At 46.7% G+C, this 25014-nt stretch overlaps 2 long non-coding RNA genes across 3 annotated transcripts; one reads left to right on the top strand and one right to left on the bottom strand.

Annotated features, from left to right (window-relative positions):
• Positions 1-8010: 8010 nt before the first annotated feature.
• Positions 8011-21445, bottom strand: LOC128150932 (uncharacterized). Of its 2 annotated transcripts, XR_008238239.1 has the most exons (4): positions 21046-21445; positions 20790-20947; positions 9084-9168; positions 8011-8077 (listed from the first exon to the last, which is right to left on the bottom strand). It is a non-coding gene; the product is annotated as an uncharacterized LOC128150932 (long non-coding RNA). The 2 variants fall into 2 exon arrangements; XR_008238238.1 differs by lacking the exons at positions 8011-8077; positions 9084-9168 and adding an exon at positions 17979-19630.
• Positions 14107-17640, top strand: LOC128150933 (uncharacterized). Its single transcript, XR_008238240.1, has 3 exons — positions 14107-14728; positions 15934-16051; positions 17446-17640. It is a non-coding gene; the product is annotated as an uncharacterized LOC128150933 (long non-coding RNA).
• Positions 21446-25014: the final 3569 nt, after the last annotated feature.

Below are 25014 nucleotides of genomic sequence, written 5' to 3'. Positions count from 1 at the left end.
TAAGGATTTTTTTAAAATGTTTTTAGCAGTGTGACAGATCCACCAGTTCTAGAAAGGCAGGATGGTAATCATCTGCCAGAGCTGCTCAGGTTCCAGGTTTGGGGAGTATTTAAGCATATACTAAAAAATCCCTTGTCTCTGGTTAAAGCAAAGCACGTGTTTAAATGCTTTGCTGAGCAGAGGTGGACTTAAGGACATACCTAGCTTTAGGCATGCGCTTAACTACTTTGTAAAATTAAACTGAAGATAGCCAAGTGCTTTTGCTGAATCAGGCCCAAGTGCTTCTCAAACCCCCATCCTCTTACGCAAGTCGTCTTTCATCAACATTCAATTTGAAAACACGCTCAGAAAATACCATTAAAAAATAAGTTAAAGAGCCAGGAGCCTTTGGAGATGGAAATAAATAACTGAAAAAATATCTGAGGAAATCATTAAACTGCACAAACCAGCAGTGGGCTTTCAAAAAAGAAACTTCGACCTGTGCTAGTTCAGCATTTAAACATAGATGAAAGATGCTTCAGCTCCAGGGACCCGATTCGCGATGGATTTCTCCCCCCCAACTCAAGCCACAAATTCTGCTACCAGGTCAGGCAGGTTCAGCCTCACACATTTGCCCTTCAGTCCGGCCCAAAAGCAGGTTATTTTGCAAACCGGGGCGGGAGGAATGGATGCGTCGGTAACGGATGCGCCCTGGGGCAGGCTGCCTGTGCGCTTCTGGGTGCGTGGGGGTTCCGGCCGGGAAAGGTCCCTGATCAAATGTTGCTGCTCTCAGCGGTGAGCACCCCGCGTATAAATAACCCCAGATCTCCTTACTTTGTGACCTTCATTTCTCAGCCCTGCCAAAGCAGCTCTGTGCAAATCCAAACTTATCGTATTCACACCTCCGTCCCAGACAAGCATCCCCGTGGGTTTTGGGCTCCCGTCCCAGTATGGGGTGATGGTGATGCCCCCCCAGAGGGAACCAGCCCCCCCCTCAAAGATGAGCACAGCTCAATAGGCTTCAGCTTCGGTGCCGTTGGGGCGGTTTGCCGGGAGATGGGGCGTACAGCAGGGTTTTACCCAGCGTGGGAAAGGTTTGGTCAATGGGGTTAACATGCTCTCAGAGGTCTTAATACAAAATAGTAAAGTTTAGATAGAGTTTACATGAAACGGAGCTGTGCTTTGCAAACCTTCACTTTTTTTTTTTTTTTTAATCAGTCTTTTGAAGGCTAAACTCACTGCAGATAAAATTATTGACGTGCACATAACACACAGATCGTGCCCTCTCTCCCCCTCCCCAGACTTTCATCAAGAGGAGATTTCCTGGTTAGACTCAGACTTTCAAATCTTAGGCCAGGCTGGCAGCGTTTCAAGTCAACTTGGGCCGATTTGGAACTTGGATGCAAAAACTCAGTTACCCAAACCAGAAGGAAACGTGGCCGTTCCCGCATTGGTCTGAACCTAAACCACGCCGCTGACCCGGCCGCTCAGCTTCGGAGCGAGCTCGCCGTCAGCGCGCAGGGTGCACGTATCCGAGGCACCCGGGGGAAAAGGGGACCCCGAAAAACAAACCCCGGGCCAAATATCTGCCTGAGCACGCATGCGGCCTTATTATCATTTATGGTCCGTGCAGCATTCCTTAACAGCTCAAGAAGAAAATGTTATTTCTTTAGGAGACTTGCATTTCCTATTAACTGTAATTGCCCAAATAAATCTCAAGTGCTAGCACAGCTGATGTGGGGTTTTCTTCCTCGCCATAAAGTGTCTACCACCAGGCATTTTGCTCAAAATTTGATTTTGAAATTTTATCAGGACAACAATGAAAATGAATTACATATAATTCCTTCCTGAGCAATTTGTTGTAAATATTTAAAGGCTTTAAAAAAAAAAAAAAAAAAAAATCTGAGTTACTACGTGTATTGCTGAACCTCATGGTGCACTGCTGTCGTGGCATAAATCCACAATTTTTTCTTTTCTTTTTTTTTTTTTTTTTTCCACAGATGCTTGGGGAAATGCAAACTTTAAGATCTGCTCAATGCCAGCATTTCCCAGCACTGGCTTTAAAATTCCCAGCAGCACAAGCTTTTCCAGAAGGCAAGTAAAAAGGAGTCCTGTGCTGCCACTTAAATACTGCCAGGATGCATAGTTATTACTTACTAGCAGTACTGGTCAGCTGTACGAGTAGCAGAGCAGAATGCTCAAGTGCATTTTCACATTTGCCACTGCAGGAAAATCCTGTTTTGAAGCCTCACTGGTGTCTCATGGAAAAGCTTTTGAGGAATGTGCTGGCTGAAGACAGCCCTGCTTATTTTAGGATACAAGACCCATCCTTTGGTGACCCTTTCCGTACAGGACATGGGCTTAAACATCACGTTTCTGGTAAACCCACCGGCCATCATCCCTTCAGCATCCAAACCCAATAAAAAGCCGTAGGTAACAAACTTTTGAGTACCTGGGAAAAGTGAAATAGCCAAAAACCGGCCTTGAAAATTTCATGGACTTCTGGGTTTGTGCCTTCAGACCCATGCTAAGGCACACACAGGGGTAACGCGTGTTACACGGTGCTGGTCCGAGAGCAGGGAATGGCTACGGCCGGGCAGGGGGGGTACACACGTGCCGTTCGGCAGGGCTGAAGTTAAAACCCTCACTCTGAAGACAGGAGTAAGAGCAGATGGCAGTGTTTTCTCCCTGCCAGCAGTTCTCGAAGGCTTAAAAGCTTTGCTTTGGTTTTAAAATGCTTCTTTCAGCACTGTCAGTGCCCAGGGATGTTTTTAAATTAAAAAAAACCAAAATATTAAAAAATATATCTTTTAAAAGTTGAAAGAAAAGGGCAGCAATTCTCTTCCCTCATTTGAATTCCTCATTCAAGCAATAATTCCTCACTGAAGGAATAATATACACAATTTTTTTTTATTTTTAATTGAATGCTCTAAGCACACCATACTTTTCAGACGATGTTTGTTCACAGCCAGGGCTTTAGGGCTGTGCCTGTTTAAGAAACCAGAGCATTCAGGTGAAGCCTGGGTTACTCACTATTTATGTGGACAAGTAGGTTTCAAAAACGGGTATTTTGCAACTCTGAGTCACCGTCAGTTTGAGACTGAAGCTGTGCTGTGTTTCAGCCGTGCCTGTTTCTGGCAAGAAACATCAGCTGGATCTGGGCAAACTCCAGTTGTGTTTTAAGCACAAACTCTTCTTCACGGGGCTCTTAATTTCTCTATAATTGACAACCTTCAATCTTGGTAACGCTGAGCTGCTGCTGGATAACGAAGAGCCATCGGGGGGCTGAATGGGCCAGTGTTGTGCTCTGCAACTTCAAAGTCATTTTAAATAGTGAGGCTGCTTGTGCTATTTGGGATCTCAGAGGGAATCCCAGCTCATCCCAAAAATATTTCCATTGCTTGCTCGTCCTGACCACCCTGTGAACCCGGGAGGTCTGGCAGGTCCAGCGGGGGTTTTGTGCTAGTGCCAAAGTGGAGGTCAGCATAGTGATACCTGCCCAGAGATCGGGTGTCACACAGGGTTATTTAGGAAAATATTTTCACTTCCCCCCCCCCCCCCCCCCCCCGATAAATAATGAAGGATCTACTAAACTGGAAGCTGTGACCACGCTCGCTCACTTAACTGTGACATTTTTAAAAAACAGCACCATAATATTAAACAAAAAAACAACCAAAACAACAAACCAAAAAACAAAACCAAAACCAAACCACTATTCAGTGTAACCCTCACTTTGGGGATTTTTTTTATTCTTATTAAAAAACTGCAGAATAACGATATCCCAGGTCAGACTGTGACTGCTGGAAATACTGTGCAACTGTATTTCAGGTAATTTAAGAATGCTTCCCAAAAGCAATATATAGGATACTGAAGCAAGCTATGACAAGTCCTATCAGAAAATTTCCATTATTTTTCCTTTTGTCCTCGGTACCACCACTTTTAAACTGTCCTAAACCATCAGTGAGGAGAAACCCAGCAGCCGATGCGGCGCAGGCAGCTCTGCATTTCCCGGGAGGGGTAACCACATCGCACCCTCCAGGGACCTGCCTTGGAAATGCTATATTTGAAACAGAGCCCTAAAGTAGTGCAACCCCTTGGATAAATATAGTTGTATAAAGACAGTTTATTCCCCTGCAAGAGCAAGCGAAGTTGCAGCTGCCCTGGGGACTTTTCACAGACTTCAGCTCTGGATCAGTCCTTCATGCCCAAGTCTGATGGGAGCAGCATTTCGGTGCTCGGGTGGAATCTGTTATTTCCCGTAGGAAAAGCGCTGATGCCTCCAGAGGGCCATGATCTGCTTCGTACACACCTTTTATATCAGTACAAACCATCGCAGCTGGACATGGAATATTTGTCACTGCCAGTTATAATATAGACCCTCTTGTGTAGAGACAGATTAAAAAAAAATCCACGCTGCCCTTTCCTGCTGCAAAATAAATATGTTGCTACAAGTGTCTCTGTTTTTTTCTTTTTTTCATATCCCCACTGCCATTTGCACACAAATGTTAGCAAGAATAGCTAAAGTGGAAGAACAACAATGTTTTCCTTTCCTTTCTTCTGGAATTAATTTCCAGTGCATTGGGTTTTTAAATTGCTTGACAGCAAAGTCTAAAAGTATGTCTTCAGGATGGTCTGGGTGCAATCTAAGAGTATTGTAAATCTATCAAAACCAACGTAAACTGTTATTTGCATTTTTTCTGTGTTCACGGGAAAAAAAATTATATATTAAGATAAACTGAACTGTTCTCTTTGAACTTTTTTCTTTGTTTGAATTAAATACTCTGGAAGCCAGCAAGTTAATCGTACTGCAAAATGCATCAGGTTTGCAAGCTTAGATTTATTTTTTTTAATGAGCAAGTGTTCCTTGTGATAACTTGGAGAATTATACTTTGTGAATGGTGGGAAAACACACAGTTATGTCACATCCCCCCCAGTGTAAACACACTATTCAGGAAATACAATTTAAAAAAAGAAAAATTCCTTTTCTTTGCTTCTATACTGGAGAACTTCAGTTGAGGATTATAATTCCTTTTGAAATGTTCCTTCTTAATGATGTTGCTCCTATTCATGTTTCTTCTCTAGCATTTTCTGAGTTGTTTTAGGTATTTGGATCTCATGTCTTAACTTGGAAAATGTATTTTTTCCCCTCATAGAGTAATGCTACATCTTAAAACCCTTTCTGGTTTGATGTCATGAAATAGGTACTCTTGACATAACTATTAATGCCTCGTGGTACAATTAATCATCTTGCTGCATTTCCAAGGATAATTGCTGTTTCCGATATAGTAAATCGCTCATTTCCATTGATCGGCAAGTCTCGGGCGGGCTGGAGGCCGGCTGCTCTCCGCTCCTGTCCGCACAACCCGAGCCCCAGCACTGCAAACCCAGCGACCAGAACGGCGAGTCCAACCTCTTCCAGTGCCTTCAGACCTCTGCCTTTATTTTGTACCCGTCAGGCAATCCCCTGCTCTTCTTTTGCCATGTTGACAGCGTAACTTTTTCCCCATAAGAGTCGCAGCTAGGATGCAACATACACACAAACTGAGAGTTGGCAACCGGGCTTGATTAGGGCTGTGGGAAAAAGCTGAGCATCTTTCTGCAGAGCTTTCCACGCAGCAGCCGGCATTGTTTAGCTTTGAACCTCTCGGATTGAACTTTTCTGCAAAATTTATTTTGATAGGGATTTTTCTTGTTGCAACAAAAAGCCATGCCAGCTTCAGGAAAAGCCAACCCGTTCCAATCTGAGGAGAAAAATGTGCAAATTGCAAAACACGGCAAGTTTTTCAGGATGGAATGAGCCCAGATGGATTCTCCTGTTTCCTTTGCCAGAAGGAGGAGTGACTCAGAGCTCGTGCGTTTTATGGTGAAAGCTCGGCACCCTGCCACAGCCACGGGCCCCAGGGACAGGACTGGGACAAGAGAGAGTGATGGCAGGGTTCAAAATCAGACACTTTCCAGTTACGGGAGACCAAAGAACAGACCCCGTCACATCAAAGTTGAAGGACTTTTGTTGCTCATTAGAAACGTCTGCTTTTTTTCCCAGAAATTGGCTCCTTGTTTCCTTAGTAACCCCTCTTGGTAGAAGTAAATGCACCTGAGCGTAGCTTAGCAATGGGAAATTTCTACATACGTTGCTGCATCCATTTCCACCCACTCCCAGTGTCTCCATAAGCTTCCATGTCAGCCCTGCCATTACCCGGTGTATGGGCTGATCGCTAGAGGAGTAGGTGCAGTTGGAGACTGAAAAGCCCGTTAACCAAAGTCTTCGCGAAGAACGAAAATAAACCCTCACCAGTCACTGTTGCAAATGTTGCACCCAAGGGATGGGGAAAAATTGTACACCGAGATGTATGTGCATAAGCCTGCCTACGCCTCTGTGTGGGAAGGGGTTTAATAGAGAGCCGAGAAAGAGCCTGCATGTAGGAGGAGAAAAGAGCAGATGTTAGCAGTGCCTTTTTGTTTTCCTGGATGGCATGGCAGGGAGGGAAGATGGAAAGGAAAGCTCCCCTTCTGCAAAAATAGAAGCTGAAGACGCTAGCTGCAGGAGACGGGTAAGGCTTTTTCCACTTGGCCAGGTTGGACTCGGAGGCATTTGCAACAGCAGCATCCAGGAGATGAGGACTTGGAGCTCACTGGCAGGACCGTGCATCGACCATCCTGGAGCACCAAGCACAGCACGAGCCTTGTTCTGAGATGTCAGGCTTGGAAATGACTTCTCGCTGTGCTTATGGAGACTGGAGCGGGTCCCCTTCGCCCTCCCCCAAGGACTCCAGAGTTGGAGACAGGCACAGACTGCCCGACTCAGTGTTTTAAACCAATGGTTAGGGGGCATCTCCCATCAGGAACCCATTACCAGGTTTCTGAATATACCCATGGATCCAGTTCCACTACAAAAACTTTGGTGACTTTCCAAAGAATCATCTCTCTCCCCAAAATAGCCACGCGGGATGCAAGTACACGCCATTCGACACGTAACGCTCAAAGCAGGAGAGGGCTGGATAATTCACCGCATCAGATAGGCATGTTATGTTGCAGGGCCATTTATTGCATTTAATACCTTGAATTTCATGCCAGGTTGTTTTCATGATCTACAATGCAAATTCCAAGAGGACAGCAGTGTCCCGTGAGCCGCCAGGCCCACAAACCCCGCTTCTCCTGCAAGCAAAGATGGTCCTTCTCTGGCGAAAGGACTTGCAGGTCAGATACAAAGTGCAAAATTAAGTTGGAACAGGAGCGAGCTGTGCCGGTGCGGAGCACCGGACTGGAAGTTAGGAGGGCCAAACAGCGCCCGGACTTGCCACAAATATACTCTGTTACTTAGTTTGCACTGTAGTAGCTTTTAGAAGCCCTGAAGTTAACCCTCAGCACTGCACTGCACAGAAAATCCCTGCTCTGAAGATTTTTGACTCTAAATATTTGAGGGAGTTTGTTTCTCTGTGCCTCTGTAACTCGGAGAAGGGCTAGGGCTGCATAAATACTGCAGGAGTGCCTCAACTCTACATGCAGAAGCCGTTTGGGTGTCAAACTAATTGCCCTAGCCATGTTTTATATATACACTTTTGTTAACTGGCAAAGGCTGAGCAGGCTGCTCACCCCATCGTTCAGCGCAGCAGATTTGCAAGGCAGAGATACAGGGGCCCTTTAAAACTCGCATGAATGAGGCTCTCATAAATTCCACATTTGAGAAACTCTGGCTGTATCCTTTGGTCATAAAAAGAAATTAAAACTGCATATAACATTCAGTACCCTGTAATCCCGCTGCACAGCCTTGCGCCCGCATAAATCAGAGCCTCTCATGAATATTGCACTGTACCTGCAGCTGCCTGACCCACATGTTTAAAAAAGATAAATAAAAGGAAAACAAAGTGACAGTCACGTAAAGGCTTCACAAACAGCACCTGGTTTCTGAAAGCCTGAAAGGTCACCAAAAGCAACCTGAGAAGTACACAAATTTCAGGGACCCGATCAAAGCCTTAAAAGGAGGAGACAGCTTATTTTTTTCCTTCCTCTCTTGCAACAGCGAAGAAAGCCCTGTAATACATGGCAATCCTCTGGCCGGAGTTTTGTGGTCACGGAGAGGGACAAACTGCAGAACACCCTGAGGAGCAAGGAAGAAAAGCTATTTTATAAGCCGGGGAGGGGGAACAAGACCCAAGCTTCAACAGTAAAGTCCTTTTCCACCAGAAATAACTCACAGAAGTTTAGGATTTCAAGTTTTGTCCAGTTAAAAATAAGAATCTGCTCCATTTTTTTTTTTTTTAATGCCCAAATTTTAAAGATTAGCAGTCTAGCTTCTTGTCTAGCTCCAAAACAGAGACCAGGGATAGCTACTATTAGCAACCTCCACAAAGACCTAGAAAACACATCATGGTGCAGAGGTGGTGGATTTTGTTGCAGCATCTTTAGTAACGGGTGACAAAAACTTCAGCCGAGACACCCCCCTCTGTCCCGTCCACCTTCCCCGTTTTGTTTGCTGCCCAGCAGGTCTCGATCTCAGAGTTTGTGCACGGGAGCAGCACAAAGGCAGGTAAGAGACAGTGAAAAGCACAGCATAAATCCACCTTCTCTGGACGGATCAGAGACCGCAGACCAAGATTGTCACTCTCTGGCCATTTACTCGCTTTGCAACCTTTGCCAGGTTAGTTTGCTTCTGCCTCAGTTTCCCCATTTGTGAATAGTAAAGCTTCAGCTACTTCAAAGTCCTTGGTGTCCACCAAGCATCCTAGAAGACACCTGAGCTTTTACCTGTACAATTTTACGTGGTGGTTTGTACAGACTTGCTGCGCGCTACCTTCCCAGCAAATAGTGGATTTTCTTCTTTAATAACAGGAACCCCCTTTCAGCTCCTCACTACTCCTCACATCGCAGCTTCTCTGACATCGACCAGAAGCACAACGCAGCATTGTGCCCCCCCATTGCTGTATTGCAAAATCCTGCATCTTAAAACATTAAGCAAAGGCTTGTCTTGTAGCCAATGAATACTGTTAAAAGGGTATTGAATGCTTTTTCCATTGCCATTAATTGAGTGAAGAGAAAACAGACTCCGCTGCTGTCATATCACATCAAAATAATTAGCTCAACTATAAATAGCTCAGCTTACTCACCTTTTTCTTTTCCTCTTTTTTTAAGGTCAAGACTGCAGCCAAAAGGAGTAGCAGCACATCCCAGAAGAGCATCCCTCTCTTCTGCCTGGATTCGGACAAAACAGTGAGATGAGGAAGCGCGTCTGTAATTAGTGATCCCAAGGCCACACAGTTACATCATAATTAGAGAAATAATTAGTCCCATTTAGGTAAGAAGAAGGGGGAAGGAGTGTTAGCAAGCCCACATCTATGCAAATTTATGTTAGCTTAATTAATGAGCATTTTCAAACCAGTTTTAGCTAAACTGCCTTTGTTTTCATTGGACAATGCTTCTGTATCAAGTTAGCTTATTCTCTAATCACTTCAACATTAAGTGGAGCTTCTACAGGAGTAAAATGAGTAGAACAAGCTGTGACACCGAGGTGTTTTCTTCACCTTAATTAAGGGGTTTCAAACTGCAAGCGGTGGGAGCCCTGCCCTTGCATGTGCTGCAGCTGACACTCGTCCCCTCTGTCATCATTGGAGGTTATATCCCGAATATCCAGGTACCTCCGGATGGCACCGTATCAAGCTACTGTAAAGAGCAATAAGAATAAGCAGTTGTAGCAACACTGAGCACAGTGCAGGCTCTTGTAGTTTGCTCCTGGACATATAAAATAGACACGGCTGTAAGAAAGCTATTTATTGCTTGACCCAAACGGCAGCCACACTGTGTTCCCACAGTTTTCCTGCTGTATTAGCTTTGCCATCATTTTAGATTTGTCACCGTGTTACAGCAACTAATATCCTCAGTAGCCAACAGATCAAATCCACGCTAGATGCATATATTTTATAGTTGCATTTATTAGAAGAGGTCCCTGAAGTTTCTGTAAGGGTGCTCTAACAGAGCTGTTTGTGTGAGGTTATTGTTATCCCCTGGGAAGCCCTGATGCTTATGGCTGCACTTACTTAGGTATTAAACTCCTTTTGAGTGATGTTTATTTTGTGCAACACACAGTCTCAGTTCCAGTCCGAGGGCTGCACAACGGCGTATTTAGATTCATCTCTAGCCACTGCATGAAACCTGCAATATTCCTTTTCTTCCTTCCTAACTTGCCAACTCTTTGTAACATCATAAATCACAGAAGCCTCACCGTGCTCGCTCAGGGCCTCGCTGCAGCAGCGTGCGAGGGGGAACTGAAGTCTCTCTCCACTGTTCAAAGCAAAGGAAGATTTCCTGCAATCATTGAGTTTTCACGGGAGTCAGAGGGAGTTAAATACCCAGCTTGAAAAATATATTTGTGCTCAGGCAGGTCTGGCAGGTCTTCAAGTGGATCCTGACCTACTCACAGATATTTTTCCCTGCCTAGTCTCACATGCAACTGTATTTTCCAGATACGCTTATCTACCTGCTATATGCAATGATGTATAACCCTGAAGAAAGCAAAGTAGGTGATTACCTTTCCCCAGTCAAGTGCGGCGGAAAGGTCAGATTTAATATGAAGCTGAGGGGCGATGAAATGACACAGAAAAGGCACAAAACTCGAGCGTAGCCACGCTGAAAGGCAAGCGTGTCTGCTCGTCCGGGTGGGACACCCAGCAGCACAAACACACCGTTCACCTCCACAGAGGCTCCTTATCGCTCCCTGGTCTTAGATTTGGGACACGGCTCCACTTCCACGGAAGACAGGTTTGGAGGAAGCTCCTGTGAATTAAGCGGGTGAATCATTTTCATCTGCGTGGTCTTCAGCCCCCCCGGGAGCCCCCTCCCGCCAGCATCCCTGCTGCGCCGGGCTCTGCGCAGAACCACTGACATCCAGCGGCCGCCCGGCTGCCTCGCCTTTCCCCCGAAAGGAGGGGACCTGGGGTGCACTTGCATTGTCCCAGGTTTTTACAAGGGAAAAGCTATTTTTTCCTCTATCCCACCCTTCCAATGGCTGGGGAGCTGCCACACGTGGTATATGTAGTCCTACGGTTACTTATTTTAATCGTGGTAGTGTCTTCGTCTGAGCATTGCTGGCTTCTTACAAAATAGGCAGATTGTTCACGTAAACAGAAATAAATACACAATGCAGCAGCTCCCTGCGTTCGGAGGAACACCGTGGCAGCCCCTTTCCATGCCCTAAATGCAATGGGCTATTTCACAGCTTCCGTATCTAACGTAGATTCTGCTATGCACATTTTTTCTCCAAGTCCCCCCTAAAGCCTGCAGCAGGTTTCAAGGACAAATTCTGACTGCTCGCTGGGGCTCAAGCCCCAGATCCAAAGTACTTGTGTTAAAGATTCAGGATCAGCCACAGAACATAGAAGCGCCTTTTAAAATAATTTCACAGTTGAAAACTAGCGCCTGCTTTTACTCTCCTGCCTCATTTTTGAGTTCAGGATTCAAAGTGCCTTTCCAAACTCAGCTCCAGGCAGACCTGCTTGGATGGATAAATGCCTTGAAGGTTACAGGTAGACATCAAACTTGGAAGCGGTTATTCCTAAAGTTAAGAAAGGAAAGTTTCTGAAGCTGTCTATGATAGGTCGCTAAGAAATAATGGAGAATTGTTTCTTTTAAATACAAAGAACAATTCAGTCATAGTATGACTCATGATAGAGACATTATGAAAGTTATCAGATGAAAGTCTGCATGCTAAATCTTTTTAATATTGAAGAGAAATGTAACAATTTACTGTCCGTGCTAAAGACTGGGCTTCCTGGAAGCGTACCCTGCCTTGCTTCTGCTGCTCCGCGTTCCCCATATCTGCCTCTGTCTTTTAAATGAGTGCCATGAATCACAGTCCAATAATAATTTTTTAAAGAATTACTTCTTTCCTAGGAAGTCAGATCAATCCCAGTTAAAAGTGAACTCTGTGAATGTGCCAAAAATTTAGACAATAAATCTAAAACCCTTTAGCTACAGACATTGGGCGTGATCCAGATACCAGCACTCCCATCATCTCCCGTGGGCCCACGGTGTGCAGCTTATCGGGGGAGTTTTTAAGGAAAAAGAAAAATTACATGTAGAACCAAAAACATATTCAAAAAAACCCACTAACAGCTAATCCTGGCCAGCTAGAAAATCAACATATGATCTAAACCAGGCATCTAGACCTTCCCTATTGAAAGTGTGCTTTCTAGCAGGACCCCTTTAAGGACTCCCCCCTTCATCTGGAATGTAGCACCGCTAACCAAAGAGCTGGTTTCAAACCTCTTTAAGACCCATATGAAGAGTCTATGCCCTGCAGCAAGTTTGGCAGTCAGCACTTTAAAAAATAAACTCAGCTACAGAATGATGATTTGCATAGTGCATGGTGACTAAAATTAGCCTGCCTCGACTCCATCTCGAGAGGAAGTCTGACTTGCCGCTGCAGTTTCAGGTTTCTTGGCTTCAAGAGAAATTCATAGCATCCGAGGAACACAGACGTGTCTTCTGTGCAGTCCTGCTCCTCTTGGCTGGCACTGTTCTCCAACCCGAGGCGATGCCTACATCTCAAAGCTGTCCTACGGCACCAGCAAAAGCCTCATTCTTCCCAACATGGGAAACCAGAGTATGCTGAAACCTGTGAAAGCCCTGTTTTCAGTAGGAAAATGCTTAGAAGATGAGTTATTAAGGAGAGAACATGTTGCAGGTCACAAGATGGTCTGTCCTGGGTGTAGGAAGGATAAAACCTCTCCGAGAGTTAATCACGACGTGAGACAGAGGTTTCTTAAAGCGGAGGTGTGCAGAAAGGCACTCTGCAGAAGACATACACGATGTAAAGTTGGTTTAGGATTGGTAGCTTAGCTTTCACTAGCTATTGGATTAACGTGAGATGATACCCCAGCTTGATTCTCAGTCATAGCCCCACATCATCCTTGCGTAACAGCTCGTGTTCCTCTGTCATAATTTAATATTGTGATTTGGCTGGCCAAACAGCTCATACGCTTGCTCTGTCTCATTTAATTCTGCAGATGAACGGATGTCCATTGGAGGTCACGCTAGTCCACCATGGATGTCTCTGACGAATTTAAATTATTCAAAAAGTCAGTCATCAGCTAAGTGCTAAGCTGTTTTTTTTTTATTTCAGCTTGAGATATGCCTCTAGCTTCTCTCCCTGAGATGTATAAATAATTCATTTAGTTATGTAGTAGGATCACTCCGGACCTGTGCTGCAGAGTGGTGCTTGCACAGATCCCTGTCTCACCTACCGCACGAACTCAGCTCAGCTCAACCGTATTTCATCCATCCTCCACAGCTGATGTTTGGGGTCGGGGCCTGGGCCCTTGGTTTCTCAGGGTTTTGGTTCCTCTAGCCCTGTGAGGTTCCAGATACCTTTGAACCTGAGCTACCAGAGGTTCATAGCTTAATGCTTGTACTAAATTTGTGTAAAAAAAACTTGCTCTAATGATGATCCAGTTAAGTATCTGGTTTTATATTTTATATGAATGTAAGCCAGCATCTAATTTCATTTTCTGCTGTGTTGTAGAATTGAAAGGTAATGATTCACTCTTAAAAAATACATTTAAAATTATTTAGTTACTACTTTGACTACAATATATATCTTATGGAAGGAGCCCAGAGTAAAAGCTCACTGATGTGCAGAGTCCTGGCTGGTTGCAATTAGGAACAGAACAGCCCCATGACATGAAATCTGATGATACATTGAACTTCTGACCTATAGGAGAAATCTGATCATCACAACCCAGCTTCTTCTTCATTTCAGCTCTGTTCAGGAAAACAAAAGTCTTCATTCAACATTCAATTTTCTCCACCCTTCACCACTGGAATTTTTATATGATCTGAATTAAATATGCCAGACTTCGAAGGTAAAAGTTCTAAGTGGCTAAGCAAAATCCATGCTGTCTTTCTGTTTCTTTAGCTATTGTCATTAAGCCTTGTACTGACCTGATGAGGCCCTCCAGGAAAATGAGGTGGTACTGCATCCAACTTCACTGTGGTTTAAGCAGAATAAAATACTGATTCTAGTATTACTGGATTTTTTTTCTTCTGGACTGGAGGCAACCATTGCTTTTTGCCAACCTTAGCCACATTCTCTGCTCCTAAGTTTAAGAATTAATCTTGAAGTCCTTATTCAGGATTCCTAATATCCAAGGCAAAGTTTGAGCAAGGCACAGACTACCCACAGTTTAATTACTATGCAGCGGTGGTGAGTTGGGGTAGAAGTACCCAATAACCTGCAGCGTCACAGCCATGGAGCTGACACCTCTGCAGTGTTGTGTGAAGATAATTAGGTCTTAAAAGACATGCCACCATGCTGGATGGAGTCCACTGCAGCAGTCCTCCTTATCTGAGTTTCTGCTCAATTTTATGCACATACACTCTTTGCTCATCAACGGCCAACCTCCACGGGAGCCAAGAGTGCGTAAGAGGGCGACAGCTTTCCCCACCCACGCTTCTGATAAGCTAAAAACAGATTGAAGGTCTAAGTCAATTACACTTAAGCATGTGATAAAATTCTTTGCTAAACTGGGGCCTAAGTCAGTGTGATCTTAGGGTGGAACTCAAATAACTGCTCTTGGAGGAGGAAGAACGGGCGCAAGAACGGAGCCAAAGGTTCTCCTGGGGTCACGGGCTGGGGTGAGCGGCAAAAGCCCAAGCAAATGGGAAAACAGCGTGATCCGAGAGAAGGAAGGATTGTATGACTGGCTCCATGGCTACGGCTTGGGAGGAGGAATTTCCTCGTGGGAACGTTGCCAGGAGGGTGAGGAAATTGCTTGCTTTTCTAAGCAGAAGCAACTAATAAAGGAGGGCTGAGAACAAAGGTTCTCGCCTGTGTTGTAGGCAGTGTCACTAAGACATAGTACTAGCGGCGCTTTGAGTTGTGTTGTCTAAAATAGCATGCTTGCTTTAGACTTTAGAAAGTAGGGTAAAGTAACAGAGTTCATCTCTTGTAAGCGTCTGCGATGGCCATTCAGGAGGTCTATGGCAATGGCTTGTGTAGTCGAGACTAAAAATAGCAGGTCTAAGACATCAGTCCCAGATTTCATCTTAAGTTCTGGAGACCAAGTGTTAGCTAAGTCCCTGGAGCTTCTCGTCACACCAAGCTGCTTCTGCTGGGCTGCCTGCTCCCTCTCTCTGCACGCACTCTGGGGCGTTTGAGCCACCTCTCAGTTCCTTTTCTAAAACATGCTAAAACTTTTTCATTGTGAAATAAGGGAGAGTTTCTGCCCCTCTGAAAGAATTTGTGGGAAAGCTGTGGAAGGACTAGAAAAGATGATCAACACTTACATGTTTCAGGCTTTTGTCCCTTTTGGAAAATAAGTAAATTGCAATCTGGATAGAGGGGACTCTAGCTTCCCTGGAGAACACTTTAATACATCAGGAACTAAACGCTGGAACTAGAGCTGTGTGTGCAAGAACCCAGCTTCACCACACACAAAGACACATTAGATAGAGCCAAAAAATCTGTGAAAGACAGAACCAACCAACCTCCCCAAAATGACCCGCTCCCCGCAAGGGGGTTTTGGGCCCTGTGCTGGCTGAAAAGAGGCTTGGAGCTGTGCAGAAAAGCTGTTTCTGGAGATATTCCTACTACATAGAGGGAAAGAAGACTTCATGCCTGAAGGATCTCCAGGATTACATCTCCATTTCGTAGGCGCCATCTACAACTGGTTAGGCCCTAAAAATGGTAACTACTTCTGCTCAGAAGAGACAGCAGCCTCTTTTCTCCTCTTATACCAGAAAAAAATGTTTTGAACCAACTCTTCTAGATAAATAGCACTTAGAAGTAAGTGTAGCGCTCATGATGAGTCTAGTGTAGGGGTTTGCAGTCACTTTTCATGCCAAGGATCACAAATTAATTAAGAAAATCTTGTCGCTTAGAAACTCTTCTATTCACAGTTGCATCAAATCACTGTAGCAGTAACTTACATGGAAAAATAACATTAGGGATATTTTTATTTTTAGCTGTCTTAATGAAATATAGCAGATGGAAATAAAGAGGAGAAGCCCGTCCTATGTGACTAGCCATCTGTCTGGGGATCAGCAACAAGTATTTCATGGATCACAGCTAGAAAATTACTGGGTAATTAATGTCAGTCTTCAAGCTACCTTACAATTGTTCCCTCTCATTATTCTACTCTGTAGAGTGGCTTTCAAATGCCACTCATAACTTGCCCGGCCATGAGAGACATGCTCATAGCACCACCCTTAGCTTTAGAGTACTAAACCTTGGGCTGAGCACCATCGGTTCCCTGCAATCCCTCCCTCCCGCACAGATTTGCAAAGCTGTTAGCAATCACGTAGCCATCCACTCACCAGGAGCTCAACTACCAAGATCCTGAGGACTATTCCAGTTGATCTAATTTTGCCTTAAAGACATCCATATCCCTCCCTCGGTCTGTAGCACACCAAGCACTGGGACCACTGGGACCTGTACTAGGCATGTCATGGAAACCAGGTTACTAACTTGAACACGGAGTAAAGAGCTATTATCCAAAACTAATTTTTTGTGTTGGGTTTATTACTGGCATGTAGCTTTTCCAAGTTTGCTAACTAGCTAGTCTGGAATCTCGCTCTTCAAAACCGTTCCAATTACTTCTACGCACTGTTCAGTTGGAGGAAGCCCGTCTTGTTTAATGACATCCTAAACAGACACGCAATCCTGAATGCTCCTAAAGGTCATGCAGCTTTTGGAGATGAGATGCTTATTCAATGCTGTCATCGTTATACCTTCTCAGTGCTCACACATGCTGCATTACGGCTGCAGTTTGTTCTCCCTTTCCTTTTTGGGAAAATCAATGCCTTGTCACAAGAAAGTTTTTATATTTCACCATCACGGAGTATTGCTTATTCTTCTCCAGTAACAGGATATTGTTATCAGGCTGTTTTAACTTTGTGTATTACCTCCATTCTGCCAGCTCCTACAATTCACTTGATACTGTTTTGGTTATTTTTATGCTTTGATTTAAGAACAGCGTGCTCCAAGACTGCACTTTTAAGAAATGCCCTGAGGAGCAGAGCCAAGGGAGTCATCAGCTTATGTACTGGGCTGTACTGAGCCCTACACGGTGCCTTAGGAAATACCTCTCTTCCTGCAAATCCACAGCTAGCTGGTAAAACTCTATGGCATAAACATGATTAATCTTCACAAAACCCTAGACACGCAATATCTGAACATGACGTAGCAGGTGGAAGTTGCGTTATTCCTCATAGAAGGAAAGTGGCCCCACTGACAGAGCTTAAATCTAGGAAATCCTGTTTGTAGACCTATGTTTTTGGCTATGTCTTCTATTACTTTTGTGCCTCTTTTTTTCCCTTCTGAGTGGCTAAGCAATCTCAGTTTGCTGACAAACACCAAATATTTGCAAACGTGTTTCAGTCAATCCTTTACAAGCTTGCAGGTACATTTACAAGTCGTGGAAGTGTCCCCTCGACTCTGCGGTGATAACTTCGCTCTCTCATCCCTCTTCCTTCCAGCCCATCTCGGGTCAGCCGAAGGTGCCAGTGGCGGCTCTGCTTGGCAGCTGGTCCTTCTCAGCATCGCACCCACCGAGGGCGTCGGAGCTGGGGCGGGATCGGGATGCCAATTAGAGGGAGGCCATCAATCAGCCCCTCCCTTCCAGCATTCCTCTGAAAACGCCTGTAGGGAAATTATTAAAATGCATCCCCGCTGATTCCTCCCCCGGCTTCATCTACCGAGCTGTAAATTAGAGGGGCAGATGCGTGAGTTAGGTGTGGGCTGCTTTTGCAGATGAGCCACCACGCCGGCTCCGCGGCTGGTCGGATGGCCACTGTGCCACCCGGCAGCTGGTCGGATGGCCACGCTCAACCTCGCGTGCTCTGGGCGAGGGGGACGTGTGTGTGAGCGAGCGGTGTTTTGATTTGGTAGAGTTTGTCTGCCTAAAAAATGGGGATTGTGCAGCTTACCCGCTTCATAAAGAAATTGTGAAGAACATCTAATGAACACTCTTGCTAGAGAACTGCAAAGTGAAAGCTTATGAGACATAAAATGCTGTTTGCCTTTTAATGAAGAAAGGATGAAGAGATGATCTTAAAAACAAACATATATGCAGTGTCATGTGCCTTCTGCATATCCTTTGCCGTAGCCCGGTTTCTGTTTTGGTTGCATGTGCTCATCTGGGCATGCACACACCAGCTGGAGGGGAAGGGATCGAGCATCTTCTGCTTTTTGCTTCCTGGAGGCTGGACAGACATAAAAGCGAGGGTGCAGAGATGCTTGCTGCCCAGAGAAGAGCAATCCCTGCTTTATTCCTTCACTGCACCATTGGCTGCACTTTGAGAATATGTACAGCCAGAAGACTGACTTCCCTGATATTTTATATCCAAATTAAGCAGGGCGGCTCCAGATCTGTCCCTCCTTTCCTCTCCTTCTAGAATTTCAAGCAGCTAGAAGGTTGCACAGAGACCAAGATGTGGAGAATTCCTTCAGAAGTTTTACCTAAGCCAAATCCCCCACCAGTTAACTCAAAAGCAGTTTTGGAAGAGCTGTTAGTTCTTCTGGTTCAACCCCAGAACAAGGCTGAGCCTTTGCACCGCAGGCAGCACCCCATTGCCCAGAGGGCTCCGACGGCGAGGCCGGTGCTGCCGGCAGGTCGCAGCAAGGCAGAGCTCAGCACAGGCTGCAAAACCTGCCCGAGTGCTGGGGGGTGGCTAACTCACCCAGCCGCACCGTGGCTGCTGGCTGAAGCGGCTGGTTCGAAGCTAGTTTGGGGTTTGGGGCACACAGTGGGGTCCCTGCGGTGTGCACGTCCCCAGTTTGCCTCCCAAGGACCACAAGGATCCTTTGCCAGGTCTTACGTTACCTTCTTTTTTCCACCCATCTCAGCCTGCTGTTGACAGTACTCGTAGCAGCAGTCAGGCAGTACAGAGCTCATTTCAAAATCCGCCTCTGCTTTCACGGCCAAATTAACCTCCCAGCTATCCAGGAACCAGTAACAAAACCTCATGGCTTCATGGGCTCGATGGTCTGTTAATGACGCACAACATAATCATCCTCCCTCTCTACGCTGCCATCCCACACAAAGAAATCCAAGCATTTTATGGTGTATTTAACCTGGAGCTCTACCTCCCTATAGGGATAGGGCAGGGATTTTTCAAATGAGACCACTGGGAATTTGTTGCTCATTGCCAATTGTGTTTCATGGGATTTGGCGAATAACTCGCAGCCTTTTTTAAAAACTCACAGAACGGCAATAGAGATAATTTGCAGGTTATCCACAGAGGCAGACTGCTCGAGGTTCATTACAATACCAGTTAGATGTTATTTATCTCATTCACTGTCCCATTGTAGTTACTCATTTACCCTGGAAAGCCAAAGAGTTGGACACATGAGTTGGCTGGACAAGGTTCTTCTTTCAGCTGTCATTCTCCTTTTAGAAATAATACCTGGAAATATCTTTTTCTACAGAGTCTTAAGCCACCAGCCAGAGCAAACAACTGCTTATTACAGGAGCTCAGATCCAAAGTTTACCACCATTCATGGGGAGCTGGATCCAAGATTTTGGTTTGGCTGATGATAATAGAGAGGCGAGCAAAGCCGAGTATACCCAGAGCTGAACTCGTCCTGGTGTCCGTGGCCAGGCACTGGTCTGCTTCCAGCTTATCTTCACAACAGCTTATGGTCTGAGCTGCAAAATCAATTCTGAAGCAGCAGAACAGAAGCATTTGGATAAAAAAGCATTGCTGTTACTAACAGTAAATACATATATGAAGTAAGACCTGCTGTGGTAAAGAAAACTGCACCTGAGCAGTGATATTTCGAGCACTGAGCTGCACCCCCAGGATTTGCACCCTGGGTTTGCCAGGTAGCTGCCATCCCGCCGAGGCAGCTAGCGCCCGTCCCAGGCTTTTCTGAAAGCTGCGAGTGTTTCCTGGGCCATAATCCAGCCCAAAAGGCTGCTTCGGTCACTGGTTTAGGTGACATACAGCACAGGTGCTCAGGGCGCTGGAGAGAGGCAAGAGAAATGCGGACGGCGCGTATAGTGCTATTTGATCCAAGGAATCACAGCTGACCCACTGCAAGCCCCGACAGGCATCGCTGCTGCTGTCTGTAAAAGGGCAGGGAAAGGCGTTCTGCAGGGGAGAAGATTACCCGGCGCATTGGCTGGATGCTACTCCAGTGACATAGCAGCCAACCTCCATCGCAAACCAAATTCTCTCCCTGATCCCTCATTTCACTGCACAGATACAAATACGAACTGGCCTTTGCGGCTGAAGGAAAAGGGCAACTGGGTTTCTTTTCTCCGTCAACCCTGTCCTGACCGTTCAGATGTTGTGAGTTAGAAATCCCCAGTATTTTTGAAGCCCGAAGGCTACTGAAGTGCAACCTGTTCCCTGCCATTGACCTTTTAATGTTAATGTTTGAGGACTGTTTTCATTACAGTAATGGTAAGAAACTAGAAAAGAAAAAACCCCAAACCCCAGATTTTCTTTTAGTCATACAAGGGCAGGAGGCAGATTTAGAAAAAAATGACTGTAAGCCTTCACAGAGATAAAATTACATTGCAGAAAACTCCATCCTACTCTTCGGCACTTAAATTTTCTTTTCCAGTAAAACGTGCCTACTGAGCTGGGGTGTTTCCCAAATGAAAGCAAGTTTCTGAGCCATGTTTTCGGATGCCATTCCAATGGGCACGCGCCTGAATGCTCTGCTGAACCTCTGTCTCCCTAAGTACCTCTCAGCTAAATACCTGGTAGCTGCTGGAGCTTATAGCATTGAGGATCTTTACGGGACAGATCCTTCATAACCCACTTAAAAACCAAAATATAAGCAAGCCAGTTCCTGCTGGTGTTGGTTTTACCTGCCCTTGCTAAAACATCATCTTCAGTTTCCAGATTTGCTGCTGTCTTTCTCAGGACCAGGATGATAATTAAGCTCATGAGGATCGGTGAGTCTGGGCTCTCATCCCTCTTCCTCAGTACTCGGGAATCTTACTCCGTGGTCTGTTTTAGCCATACCCTAAAATAAGAGAGTAACACGTGAAAAAGGCAATAAAAGCAATATCCTTATCCAAATGCCCTGTGCCTAGCGAAGCATGAGGGCTGCCGTATACACACCACTATGCCAGCTATCGGGGTGTTTGGTTGCTGTTTCTCTGGAGATGGGTGCTACAGCGGGTCCCCTCGGTCACCCTCGCCATCCTGGGTGAGGCTCATGCAGCAGTACCTGCTTTCTTTCAGGACATGTGCGTTTTGATTTTACTCATTGATCAAAAATAGCCAACTTGCTTTATTTTCACATCTGCTTCAGTAGCGGGGAGGTCAGGTGTGCTTTGTGTCCGTCTCAAAGTGTTGGAGACCAGCCCGAGTCTGGAAGGTGTTATGAATGTTCTGTGCAATGGAAAAAGTCTGTGGGGTGAGAGGAGGAGGGACCAAGCCAGGAGAAACTCATTGCTGCTTCCAGACTGAGCTCAGGCAAGGTCCGTCGTGAACATAACTCTTACCGAATGCTTTTCACGTCCCCTTTTTTTTTTTTTCCCAGCCCAGCAGCAAAAGTTGAAGTTGTGTTTCCAATCTAGAAGAGCAACACGAAGTCAGTGCTCTCTGCAGCACAGCTCCAAGTTGTCTCACCTGCCTGTTTGAACCTGGTTTTCTTACCCAGTTTGTATATTTAGAGATAAAGGGACATTCTAACTGGTAATCCTCACAGAGTGCCTTGCCCAGGGTACCTGGTGAACCTCCTCATGCTAACTGAATACACACAGAAAGACTTTGCCACTGCCACCCGAATTAATGGGTGGGAAGACACAGTGTGTACATTAAATCATACTTAGCAGTCCACAGGATTAATTGCCCTGTTCACGTAAGGGCTAGTGGAGAAAAAGAAGCTTTCAAAGGGCTTAAGTTTTGGTCCCATCACTTCCCTGTGCATCTGGCCCTCCCACACCGTCTGGTTTGATGTAAGTCTCTCACACAGGGACTCTGTGTGCTCAGAGCCCTCCACTTCCACCCGCTATCTGCAGTGTGCGTGTAAGTGCTATACATCAGCAGCCTGCGCTTCCCGACAAATTAGCAGAAATACCATGGTATTACGTTTGCTGTGATCTGCCTGTCAATCAAGGAGATTCCCATGGTCCTTTCTGATACTTATCCCAGGATTGCAGCCATCCGTTCTTTGCTACTAAAACTTGAGTCTCTGTCCATGAAGACTGATGGAAGCGTCCAGCTCATAACGTCTCGCAGAGAAACCTGGGGCTTGGTCCCCCCCTGCCTGGAGTAGCTGTGACAGCAGCTAGCAGCCAGCAGCAGGGGAGCTAGATCATAAAAAGCACATTAAATAAACCCAATATTAGCACCAAGGTTGACAGAAAAAGCCACAAAAAGCAGGGACAATAAAAAAGAAAAATGCATGGCAACAACGAATCCTAGATGCTGGCATGAAGGGATTTCATTTGGAAAAGACTGCCTAAAATTCTCTCTCCTGAAGGTGATCGGTATGTCCTGTCCTAGCAGGATTACTGCTTGCACATACGTGCATACGTCAGCTTGTATTCATAGCCCAAAAATGTTCCTGTCAGTTATACACTCCACAAATACCAGCAAGATTTGAGATTCTGCTTCCCTCCCGCCCCAACCCACCCCTGTTGTTGTTGCATCTGCTTGTTTCATCTATCATTGGTCCCGTCCTCATCTTCGCCTGAGCATATGTTGCGGGAGGAAAAATATAATTAAGTTTGGAAAATTCATTTCGAGGTAACCAGATGTCTTGCACCACCTTGAACGTATTTCCCACACCGTAATTAGCAGAGGGAAAGTCACTGCCGGTGGCTGAGCGGGACCGACTGCAGCGGGGGCCGCGGGCAGCCCCTGCCTCACCGAGAGCAGCCGTGCTTCGCTCTCTGATGTGGGGAGCATCCTCTCCGGGAATGCATCCTGCAAAGGTTTTTGGAGCGCTGTGGTGGATTTGGAGAGGGTTCAATTTCTGGTGCTCATCACCTGTACGCAGCCTGATTGCCTATGTACACGCTTAAGCTGTGACTGCCCTTTGTTTTGCTTCGGGGCTGCGTGCTTGATTTATTACGGTCAGACGAGCGCGGTTACGTGTTCCGGCGCCGGATTCGCATTGTTTATTTGTGTAGTTACTTCTGGATGTTTGTTGGGTAACTTGGTGGTGGATGGGCAGTAATACAACTGTACTCGGGCAATGCAGTCACAGGAGCTGCACGCACTAAATCAGGATTAGCTGTGTGCCTGCAACACAGACATCCACCAATAACCTGTGAAAATGGCATTTCTAGATTGCTGTTTTACAAGAAGTGCCTTGTTATTCTGTAAAACGGTGCAGGACTCCAGCCTGCCAGTCAGGGCCACCAATTTACAGACCAGCAGTTTGCACGGAGCAGCAGAGCTGGTTTAGCTCTCTGCAAAAACCTGACGTTCTTCTGCCAAAACCTTAAACCCCTCTGACGGCCTTCAGACGAACTCCTGGCCTGCGGAGAGGGACGGGATTGCGTGGAAGGGATGAAGCGATGCCGGGAAGCCCAGAGATGGCGGGGAGCAGCTGGGGGAACTGGCACGGCCGGGAGGAAGCCGGACGCTGCCCAGGTCGCTCACTTCAGGGCAGGGTTTTCCTATCTGTGTCCATGCCGTGTGCCCGCTCCCTAGGGAACCGGGCGCTGGCTATTTCCGTACCCCCATCAGCGGCCAGGAGCGATGGGATATTCCTTTCCCAGCCCCAGGGCCAGGTTTCCTCCTCCCGTCCCTTCCCATCCAACTCGCTGGGTCCCTGCCAGAGGTCTTGGTGCCAAGGGAGGGGTGACGCAGCATCGGTCTCCCCAGGCCGGAGCGGAGGCAGGGGAGGGACTCGGAGCTCTTCTCCGACTTGTGCCCTCGTCACCCCCCCTGCTCCCTCATCTCTGCACGATCCCGCTTCGTTCGTGCCAGGAGGACCACGCCGGTGTTGCGTTCGCAGCAAGGATGCGCCTTCCCCTGCTGAGAGCACCCCGGCGTTTGCCAAGCTCGCACCTCGGCTGCGCAAAACCCAAAACAACACCCCAAAACCAACGCAACACCCCATTTCTGTATCCTCAGCCGTGTTTGGAAACGACCGAGATGGACCCACCACGGTCTCTGTTCCCAGCAGGAACGGCCGTGCCTGTCCCCGCGGTGGCTGCGGCAAAGCTGTGCCGTGCCGGGGCTCTGATTTTGGGGTCAGCTGCCGCACACCGTCTGCAACCTCGGCTGGGTTTCAGCTGCTGGCCGAACGGAGCGGTACCCGTCCCCCCGCGCCCTCGGAGCTGTCTCGTTGTGCCGCACAGAGACAAAAATACTTCCCCAGCTGCTGCCCACCTGGTGCCTGAGACAAGTTTAGGAAATGGCAATAAGAAACTGAAAATAAAAGGCTGAAAAGAGATAGACACAGGGCTCGCACCAGAAGTGGGAGAGCTAAAAATAGTGGTGATATGATCCATCAGAGCTATAGGTCATAATTAACCGCTCAAGTGTCTTTGGGCATCGAGCAAGTGCCTCCAGCAATAGGAAACTCACATGGGTTTAACAGCCGAGACGGCGTGTCCTCGGCTCCCGGCGTGCCACTGCCAAAAATAGATGTGTGGACGGTCCCCTGGCCGGCTGATGCCAGGCACTGGTGGGGTGTTACCCCCTTCTGCCCCACGTTGGGGACCACCACGCTCCTTTCACCCCCTGCTGTGGAGAGGAGAGGTTTTCTAGGGGATGAGCTTCCCCTTCTTGCAGGGGGGTACCGAAACCCCTTCGGGCACAAGCCTGCTGCCGTATTCCCAGTCACTCTCAGGAGCTGCTGGGAGATGGGTGCACGGACAAGCTGCGGGAGCTGCTTGCAGGGAGCCTGCGTAAGCCTCCGGTGCACCAGCATTTCCCTCGTGGTGGCTTGGGAAGGAGAAGCCACGGCTCTGGGTCACGGAGACACGATCAGTGCTTTCTCGGCTGCCCCACACTGGGCAGCAGCACCTTCCACGGAGACTTCCCAGCAGTCCCACAGAGCCATCTGCCCCTCGCTGGAACCAGCACTGGGTGGGTGGCTTGGTTGCAACCCAAGCTTTTGTCCAA

The sequence above is a fragment of the Harpia harpyja genome, chromosome 14, assembly GCF_026419915.1.
Source record: "Harpia harpyja isolate bHarHar1 chromosome 14, bHarHar1 primary haplotype, whole genome shotgun sequence".
Classification (NCBI taxonomy): domain Eukaryota; kingdom Metazoa; phylum Chordata; class Aves; order Accipitriformes; family Accipitridae; genus Harpia; species Harpia harpyja.
Note: the sequence above shows the minus strand (reverse complement) of the source record. Positions and strands in the feature narration are given on the sequence as shown.